Source organism: Coffea arabica, chromosome 11e, assembly GCF_036785885.1.
Source record: "Coffea arabica cultivar ET-39 chromosome 11e, Coffea Arabica ET-39 HiFi, whole genome shotgun sequence".
Classification (NCBI taxonomy): domain Eukaryota; kingdom Viridiplantae; phylum Streptophyta; class Magnoliopsida; order Gentianales; family Rubiaceae; genus Coffea; species Coffea arabica.
The window spans coordinates 18138785-18149291 of record NC_092331.1 but is presented as its reverse complement, the minus strand read 5'-3'; positions in this window follow the sequence as shown (position 1 = coordinate 18149291).

Below are 10507 nucleotides of genomic sequence, written 5' to 3'. Positions count from 1 at the left end.
CTAGAAGAATTAAAACATATTTTTGTGGAGATTTTTTTCAATAAATTCTATGCCAAAAATGTCTTAAAAAAATAAAAAGTAAAAATGAATAATAATTAACATTTAACCAATAAAAAAATAAAAAATAAAAATAAATAAAACTAAATTTAAAAATTTGGTGTCTACATTGATCTTCCTGCCTTCTCTTCTGGTAGTTTTGGGAACAACCTTAAATGGTGTTATACTTGTAGCCATAGCTTCCTTCTTTTTATTTTTGATCGGTGGCTTGCCCCTTTTCCTCATGTCTTGTCTCTCTTTGGCCTTGTGAGGGTCAGGAACTGGCGGTTCTTGTCCATCAAGATTAATCTCCAACTTATGGGGTTTTGTGGATAATTCATCAAATGTTTCTGGCTGCACACCTTGCAAGATGTATCTAAGTCCCCAGTGCATGCGTTGAATGCACATCTCGATCGCGGAAGATTCAGAAATTCGATCTTTGCAATTTAAACTTAGATTCCTCTAACGGTCGATAAAATCAATGACAGGTTCATTTTTCCATTGACGTGTATTAGAGAGTTCAGTCATGTTGACAGTTCTCTTTGTGCTATAGAAGCGACTGAGAAATTCATGCTCTAATTGCTCCCAACTGTCAATGGTTCCAGACTCCAGATCTATATACCAATCAAAGGCATTTCCCTTCAACGAGCGAACAAACTGCTTAACGAGCAAGTCACCATCAATGCCCGCATTGTTACAAGTTTCCACGAAGTGTGCAATATGTTGCTTAGGATTGCCTTTGCCATCAAATTGTTGAAATTTTGGAGGTTGATACCCCATAGGCATCTTCAAACTTTCCACTCTAGCGGTGTAAGGTTTGGTGTAACCATTATATGATTTGGCACTCTCACCAATCTTGTCCTTGATTGTGCCTTCGATAAACTCATTCAGATTATCAACATGAATAGTGCCATCAGGGGAGATTGAAAATTCCTTCGTGGTTTGTGACCTCGCATCCTCTTTCTCTTTCTCCCTTGATGATGAGTCACCTTCATCTTGCACTTTGGATTTCTGTTTGGACATACTAAGGCTATTTTCGCCTATATTTTTCACCATAACCATTAATTTGACTATTTTGGCATCTTGACTTTGAGCATGCACTACTAGCCCTTTGACTAAATTCGAAATCCGATCTTCCACAGTGGTAATGTTAGTCATCATGACGGGCATCACCACAGACGCAGCCGCATCACTTGGGCTATCAATGGATTCATCATGGGTTCCTTTCTTGTTAGGAGCATCTCGATATTTGTTTTTTCAGTCACAATGTTCGCCTTGGCCTTCCTTGTTAACTTCTTGGCCTTGCTCGTCAGATGTGCAGTATACTGCGTCCCTTGAGTGGTTGAGACATCAGCAACTAAGCCTTCAAAAGAAAAGTTCACCTTCTTGAACTCCATTGAATTTTGAGACTGGTAAGTTGTTGGAAGAAAAGAGATGAGAGGCAGAGATTGTCCCACTGGGCGTGCCAAAAATTTGTAAGTACAAATTTTGTTGCCTAAAGTAAAAGACAAGAAAACTTGCACAAATATCAAATTTATTAAATTAAATAATAAGCGGGTTACAATCTCTGAAAGTTCTTGAATCAAAGAAATTAATCCCCTAATTCTTTTCTTCGAATAGCTCAATTGAAGGGCCGAAAAGACTTGTTCTCCAATCGAAAGGATGTTTCCTACAATTTCGCCGTAGAAAACGATTGATTTGATGATGGTGTCAAACACTTGGAATTTCAAGTCTTCAACACTGATAGCAGGAGGATTTGTGTGACTTGGTTTGGACTTGGATTTGAGGAAGAAAACTCTTGAGAAAATTTGACAGAGTTTCTCCAAAAGTTAAGGATTTTTCTCGTGTCCTCTTTGTCTTGAGGGAAAACCTCTATTTATAGCCAAAATATGTAGACTAAGTCTTCAAGAAAACCTTCCAGAATCTTCCTGCATTTTGGGTAACTGGTCACTTAAGAAACCCATTTAACTTGGGTTTAAATAATGGGCCAATCCAAATAGTCCATTGTGAATTAATAGATCAGTTAATTCACTTCAATTTAAATGGACATTACAGATTTAATTTGATTTAATAGCCCATATAATATCGACCCAATTTGCCAGTCCAAAACATAACAGACTTCTATAATTTAACTTAATTTATTCAAGATCAATTTAATAAATCTTGACTAAATAAATTAAATAAAATTTCTTTGTCTACAAATTTTGTCCCACTGGGCGTGCCAGAAATTTGTAAGCACAAATTTTATTGTCTAAAATAAAAGACAAGAAAACTTGCACAAAAATCAAATTTATTAAATTAAATAATAAGCGGGTTACAATTTCTAAAAGTTCTTGAATCAAAGAAATTAATCCCCTGATTCTTTTCTTCGAATAGCTCAATTGAAGGGCCGAAAAGGCTTGTTCTCCAATCGAAAGGATGTTTCCTACAATTTCGGCGTAGAAAACGATTGATTTGATGATGGCGTCAAACACTTGAAATTTCAAGTCTTCAACACTGATAGCAGGAGGATTTGTGTGACTTGGTTTGGACTTGGATTTGAGGAAGAAAGCTCTTGAGAAAATTTGACAGTGTTTCTCCGAAAGTTAAGGATTTTTCTCGTGTCCTCTTTGCCTTGAGGGAAGACCTCTATTTATAGCCAAAATATGTAGGCTAAGTCTTTAAGAAAACCTTCCAGAATCTTCCTGCATTTTGGGTAACTTGTCACTTAAGAAACCCATTTAAGTTGGGTTTAAATAGTGGGCCAATCCAAATAGTCCATTGTGAATTAATAGATCAGTTAATTCACTTCAATTTAAATGGACATTACAGATTTAATTTGATTTAATAGCCCATATAATATCGGCCCAATTTGCCAGTCCAAAACATAACGGACTTCTATAATTTAACTTAATTTAATCAAGATCAATTTAATAAATCTTTACTAAATAAATTAAATAAAATTTCTTCGTCTACACTCATATATATTCGATTGCAATGTCCAATTTCATAAACGGTGCCGGATGTGGATCTATCAGTAGATTGATTGGATCCATCTCTAGACCCTTTGTAAACAAGTAGCCCTTATTTCAATTTTGCTTATCTTGTGTCATTGTTCTTTCATGCGATTTGCTTTGTCAAGATTGATCCATTTTCTCTTAAATTGAGTTCTCTACCTATTAGAATAACATCAAATCAAAATTGAGTGGTTTCTATTCAAATTATAGTTCAAATATCACTATTAACTAACAATTTGCACATATAAAATACCACAACTTATACCCTAATGAACTCCTCCACACTTAACTCGTGCTTGTCCCTAAGCACGAGAACCAAAAACTAGATAAGCATAAATAATGGTTGTACTTCAAGGCTATTTTCGCTAAAGTAACCATTCCAAACAAGTGTCCAATGTCAATGGTGAAACCAAAAAAGATACTACTCAGATTAGCTTTTGACACTATCAACTCATTCAACTCCAGCTAGCTAAACTATGTATATAAAATATTTAATAAGCATTTTGATAAGTGACTAATTTACGTAATAATTGTATGATATTTTATATTATTTTTAGTCACTTTAGTTATATTATTGGAAGAAAATGAATCATCTTGGCTATAATTGGTGAAAAATGCTTTTAAGTGATTAAATAAGGTTTTTATCACTTTTTAGTGAGATTTTGTGTATTTTGACAGTTTTGACACATGTTTGTATTTCGGCTATAACTTGAGTTACAATAATCGGATTGAGATGATTCTTGAACCAATTTGAAGATAAGAGATAGATCTACGACTTTGGTGAAGACATCTGAATCTAATTTGAAGGTTTTAAAAGTCAAAAAGCTGAATTACATTAGCAAATTTCTACTGGTCGAAGATGAAACAGGGCAATGAGCAGGCAAGGATATTTTGGTCATTTTTCAGCCTACACAGATCCAAATGAGCTGATTCTTGATGCATTGGAAAGCTAATTCAAAGGGCTACAAGTTTCATGTTTTTGTCAAGAGCTAAATCAGCTTTTATCATCAAGAAACGTTCGGTTGAAGTTGACATAAAATCGGAGCAGAGCTGGAAATTGAACAAAAGTGCACCAAAGTGGCACTGTAGCAATCCGGCCGGAATCTGGCCGGATTTGTGGCCAGATTTCTGGCCGGATTGTGGTCAGAGAAGGCTGCTCTTTACGCGAAAAACTTATTTTCACCTCCAACAAGTCACATGCAATGCCAGGCATGTGAGAACTACTTTGCAGCTGTAAAAGGGTGGTGTAGGCCTCATTTTCTTGACTTCCTTTGTCTTGATATAGCCAAATTCATTGCAAGATTGGAGAATAGAGAGACATACGGGAGAACTTGGAGAGTGCAGAAATGTAGCTCTTTCATCTTCTAAGTGTTAGGTTAGCATTAGTGTAGACTAGTATAGTTCATCCATCCTTGTATGTTAGCTAGATTAGGATGAAGATGGAGATGAAGAAGAAGGAGTTGAAGCTCAAGTGACATGGGTTATCTCTTCTCCAACTCTTTATCTTTTGTATCAGATTCTTAAGTATGGTTAATATACAAGTTCTGGATTTTGTGCTTAATATGTATCTTTAAAGTTTATGCCTTGGGTTTGGTTGAACTTTCTATAATTGTTAGTGTTTATTATTTGGTTATTTGATTGCTATGATTTGAGCAAGTTATTTAGCACTTTGGCTCTTTAAATCATAATTAATCTGGTACCATTGATTGTGATTATTTAAGGTGTTGTTTCTGCAATGAAAATTGAGATTTAACACTAGTTCAAGAAGTGCTAAACATAGGGAGTACACTCACGAAAGTAGAGGTGCACCTATGTGATTTTTAGTGATTCATTTCATGTAATTTCATTGAAGAAATGAACTTGTAACTAATTTCATAACCATGAAAATAGGTATGGATTAGTTATGAGTATAGTTGATTCACTACGAAAGTAGGTTTCACATGTTTAAGGAAATTATACCATAACTAGCCTAGATGTAGTACTCAATGATCCAAATATAGCACTTGCATGAGTAGTTAGGGATACCTGAACCTAAGGAGCTTTTATTTGTTATTTTGTATAATTTCAGTAGGTTAAATTTGTTATAATTCATTGATAGTCTAAATAATAGAGAAGCTTTAGTAATACCGGTAATTGTTCACTCTTTCCTGTGGGATCGACCCGATATATACCCTAAACTACTAGTTGACCTATATACTTGCAGTGAACGGGTGTAATTCGGTTTTTTTTTTAAACTTGTACGTATGTAAAATACCCTTCAAGTTTTTGGCGCTGTTGCCGGGGAAGATTTGGCAATATCGGTGTGAAGAGCAACTTTATTAGTTTAGACATTTCATTAGTTATAGTGTGAATGTTATTTTCTGTTATTTTTGTGTTTTATGTGTGTAAGTGTTTCATTACCTATTTTTCTTAGTAATTTTGCTTTTGAGGTTGTTTAAAAACAATTTTAGGTGATGAGAAGGGTAGGTCAATTTGGAGGACAATGCTTGAGAAATGGAAGTTTGGCAATGGATGGTTACCAAGTGCAAAGCTCCTTCAATAGAGGTAATAAAAAATTTACTGAATGTATGTCTTTTGAAGATGGTATAAGGTGGTTAAAGACTAAATTTGATGTTATGATGTTACAAGTTCAAATGGACACAATTATGCATGAAATTGAGCAATAGAGGAATGTTAATGCTTTTAATTCTTATCATGTGATTTGTGATTTGTGTGGAGGTTATCATGCTTCTAATACATGTAAACAAGCACAAAATGTGGATTATTATGATGAATTAGAGCATTACAATCCTTGTTTTGATCAATATAGTGCTAATTGGAGCAATTCTCCTACTTATGGTTGGGATGATCAATGTACTTATAGTGATTGTTCATATTTTTATGATTACCACCCTCAAAGTGTCCAATATGAATCAAAACCATCTTGGGAATTGGCAATAGAGAAGTTAGCTAATACACCTCTACCTTGGGAGTTAGAAAGTGAACCATTAGCTAATGATTCTAATGCATCTTGGGAGCTAGCTGTAGAAAATTTTTCTAATCAATTTGATTTAGCAATAGAAAATCTATCAAATGCAACTTCCGATCATTTTGATAGGATTGAGGAAAGAATAGATAAATTAGCTTCTCACTTTGGTCGAATACATGAGCAATTGAGTGCATTGTGTGAAGTTATTTCCTCTAATAATGTGCAAAATGATCCTAGCATGAATGGTGGGAATGTTGTATGTGAAAATGGGTTGCATTTTGATCAAAATGATGATTATAACTTGTGTTTCAATGAGGAAATGTCCATTTCACATGATAATATCTTTAGAACTAACTTTGAACCTCAAGAGGTGAGTTTTAAGGACTCAATTTTCACCCCTCTTGAGGAGTGTATAAAAAGTATAGGTTTTAAAGATATTCCTGCCCAAGATACTTTCATGGCATTCCCTTTGGTAAGTTCTCAAGTGGTGAATATTCAAGATAATATCTATGAAACACTTGGAATATGTAAGTCACTTCCATCTCTCACATCATTAGATCATGTGGCTTTTTCTATTAAGTCACCTTACAATGATCCACCAAGACCTAAAATGGTGGATTATTCATTAACTAAGCCTCCTTGATAATGAGGTGATATAGTCAAGCTCATGACTATAAAGAAGCGCTAGTTGGAAGGCAACCCAATGATTTCTTATTTTGAGTAAGTTTAAGTTGTTTAATTAGTGTGTGTTTTTTTGTGTGTTTTATAGATGGCAATAGCAATGGCTTATCCAAATTGTTCAAGTGCAAAAGAGATTAGAAGGAAGCAAAAGAGGGAGTTTTTATATTCATTTGATGCAATTCATGCGTTTAAGGAGCTTTATTCTAAAGTTATATTGATGCATAAGTTCATGTTTCGAAATGGAGTGGTTGAGAAAGCACATTTTTCATGTTTAAGGTGAGTTTCTCTTGAAAAAAATGAAGAAAGTTGAAAATTGGGTGAGTTGAAAGCTTGATTAAATGAAAAATGGAAGGAAAAACTGCAGAGATAAAAAATTTCTGCAGTAAATCCGGCCAGGAATACGGCCAATTTTTGGCCGGATTAATGGCCGGATAGTCAGGGGAGGCGAAACAAAAATATTTTTGGCCACTGTCTCATATCCGGCCGATAATCCAGCCAGAAATCCAGCCGATAATCCGGCCGGATATGCAGAGTTTTTTTTAAAAAAAAAAAAAAAAAGTGGCACTGTAGCAAATCCGGCCAACTTTAGGCCGGATTGTCCGGCAAAAATTGAAAAATTTTTCGAGGCAACTGGCCAGAATCTGACCTACAATCCGGTCGGATATCCGGCCGGATTCTAGCCACTTTTGCGCACAAGAGGGGAATCCGCGCACGAATTCCCCAATTTCTTCTTACCTTTCTTCTTCAACACTTCACACACACTCACACCTAAAACACACACTACTCCTAAAATCCATCTTTTTACCATCCAATCTCCAAACTAAATACACCAAAACACTTCCATTTCCCTTGTGAGTTGATTTCATAGTGTAAAATCCTTCAAAAATAAGTTTTAATTCGGATTTGAGCTTTAGAAGAACAAGGGTTTCAAAATTTTGAACTCTTCATTTGAGGCCAAATTGGAGTGAAATTTTTGGGGGTTTCTTCACCATTTGCATCATCAATCATCTACCAACAAGTTTGAGGTAACAAATCTTCACCAAATGTTGTCATTTGAATTTTGCCAATTTTCACTTTTTTTATTTTTGGGCAATTTCGAATTTTTTTCATTTGGTGAAGTTTGATGCTTTTTATTATTTTATTAAGCTTATTGATGATTATTGGTGATGTTTAACTCATGGGTTTGTGATTATTTGGTGAATTTAGCAATTTTTAGCTAATTTTGAGGATTAATTTGATTTGATAATTATTAGCTAAATTGTTGAGCTAATTGGATTAAATAAAAATGTAGGAGACTAATAGATTGTGCTAGGATATTTACATGCTAAATTTAGGCTTAATTTGCTTATCCTTCGAATTTTGGCATGTTTATTCTAAAAATTTAGGTGAAAAGGATAATTAATGACCTTTTTAAGTTTAAATTCATGGTTAAGGTGTTATTAACACTTAATTAGGTCATTTGGGAGTAGTAGTGCATTTGTTTAATGGCTTCCTCTAATGGGACTTATATGCTTCAATTTGGAAAAAAATGAAAGGAGCATTTGTGATTGAGAGTCAAGTGTAATTCTTACTTATTGTGTCAATTGTTAATTATTATATAAGTAAGTTGATAAGATCGTCTAATTAAAGATAAAGGGGTAAAAGTGAATGAGTTTCATTATCTTTACTTAGCAATGTACCTATTGAATGAAGTGAATGTTTAATTATTAAATTTAGGTACAATGGCTCGCACTAAGAAAGCCGGTGTGAAATCTCCTCCTCTCAATAGGAGAGGAGAAGCGTTTACGTCTAGACCACCACGCTTGAAAAGAAAAGCGAGTAGACGCCTTGTGCTTCAAGACGAGCTATCATCCGAGGAGGAGAATCAACAACAAGAACAACAAGAGGCACAAGGGGAACAAGAGGAGGAAGTCCCATATGATAAGTCGCGCTTCACTTCCGCCGAAAATGAAGCTTGGTACAAGGCTAGGAGAGGAGCTAAGGTATTGGTGGAAAAGGATGTCACTCCGAATGTTGAGGAGGTATACCATTTCAAGGCCTCATTTGCCAAATTGGGATGGGAAAACTTCTTTAACATCCCAAATTTCTATTATGAGGAGCTTGTCCGAGAATTTTATGCGAATGTGGAGGACAAGAAGGCTTTTCACTACAACACGGAAGTGATTACCAGTACAGTGCGAGGGAGAAAAGTTCAAGTCCATAGAGCTGATTTGGAAAGCTATCTTCATGTTTCGGATGTGGGGTACAAGGTAGATTTGAAGAAAGCCTTCAAACCCAACGATTTGGACTCTTGGAACATGCTAGAGCCACTTGTATGCTTGGGGGTTGAGTATAAAGCTACTAGGACGACTGGGCGATATTCCGTATTGACTTCATCATTTCCGGAGTTGCAACGTCTTCTTATTTACCTATTTTCCTCCAACATTATTCCGAGGGTGAGTGGAACCAATGAGGTGCGTGTAGACACCAAAATTTTGTCAATTTTTAATATTTTCTTGAATTTTTTCTATTTAATGAGTTATTTATTTTCTTGCATTTTAATTTGCATTTTTCTCATTTTTGCAGGTTTGTTTTAGGAAAAGAAGAAAAATTAAAAAAAAAACAACAAACAAACAAAACAAAACAAAAGAAGGAAAATTAAGAAAAAAAAAAAATCATTCTAATCATTTTGTTTCATCAGAACCACTATTAACCCATTTTTACACTCCATCCTCATTAACATTTCTTCCCATTTTGGTAAAAAATTCATCATTGATAGCCCATGCATACTTCTTGTCTTTGGAAGAAAAAATCATCATTTGGCCCAACTTAACATTCCTAGTCAAGACATCACTCGGCTCTCTCTGGGGGAAAAGGAGGAAAAAAAAACACACACAAAAAAGGCTCTACTGTTGGCTACAAAAATCTCCTCTCTCGGCTCTCTCCCACAGGACAGAAGACAAGCCATAACAAGAAAAAAAAAAAGAAAAACTCCTCTCTCCATTCGGCTCCCTCTCTTTTCCTAATATACACACACAGAATCAAGCACAAGAAAGCAAGCAATCGGACGCGAGGAGATTGGAATTTCATCAACAATTTTAACTAAGGTCATAAGAGGTATCAACACTTCCATTGAACTATTTCCCGTTTTTTTTTCTTTATCGTGTTGAATTCATGTATTATTGGTTGTTCCTGCTGTTTTCTTGTTGTTGCTGCTGGTGTTGTTGAAATTTTGGGGTAAAGCCATGAATAAACATTAAGGAAAAGATGATTTCTGTGAATGCATGTTAATTGTTTGAAAAAATGCCAAAAAGAATTTTAGGGACTGTTTTGCCTTAATTCAGCCTTTTTATGTTGTTTTCTTGTTCAACTTAGATTATAGTTGTAATGTAGAAGTTATAAGGAGGGTTTTGGCATAATTTTTAAGATTTTTGGTGAAGATTATAGTGTTTTAAAAAATAAAAAACTGGACTGGCTTTTTGCTTTTCGGCCACCTTCGGGTCATCTTTTGTAAAAATTAACTCCGGAAATGGAACCTACGCGAAAAATGGAGTGGAGAGGTGTATTTTGAGAAATTTTGGCCACTGGAAAAGTCGCCGGTGACCGGCGGTCCGGTGGCGCCGCCACCATGGCTACCAGCTGAAGCTTCTTCGGTTGGCCGAAGAAGAAGGAAAGGAAACGTATGGGGAAGAAAAGAGAAAGAAAAGAAAGAAAGAAAAAAGGGGTTTGGGCTAATGTTTTATTTCGGTTGGGCCAAGAGTTAGTTTTGGTTGGGTTATGAAAATGGGTTTTGGTTTATTTTCTTTTGGGTTTCTGTTGGGCTAAGAGTTTTGAGTCCATATATTTT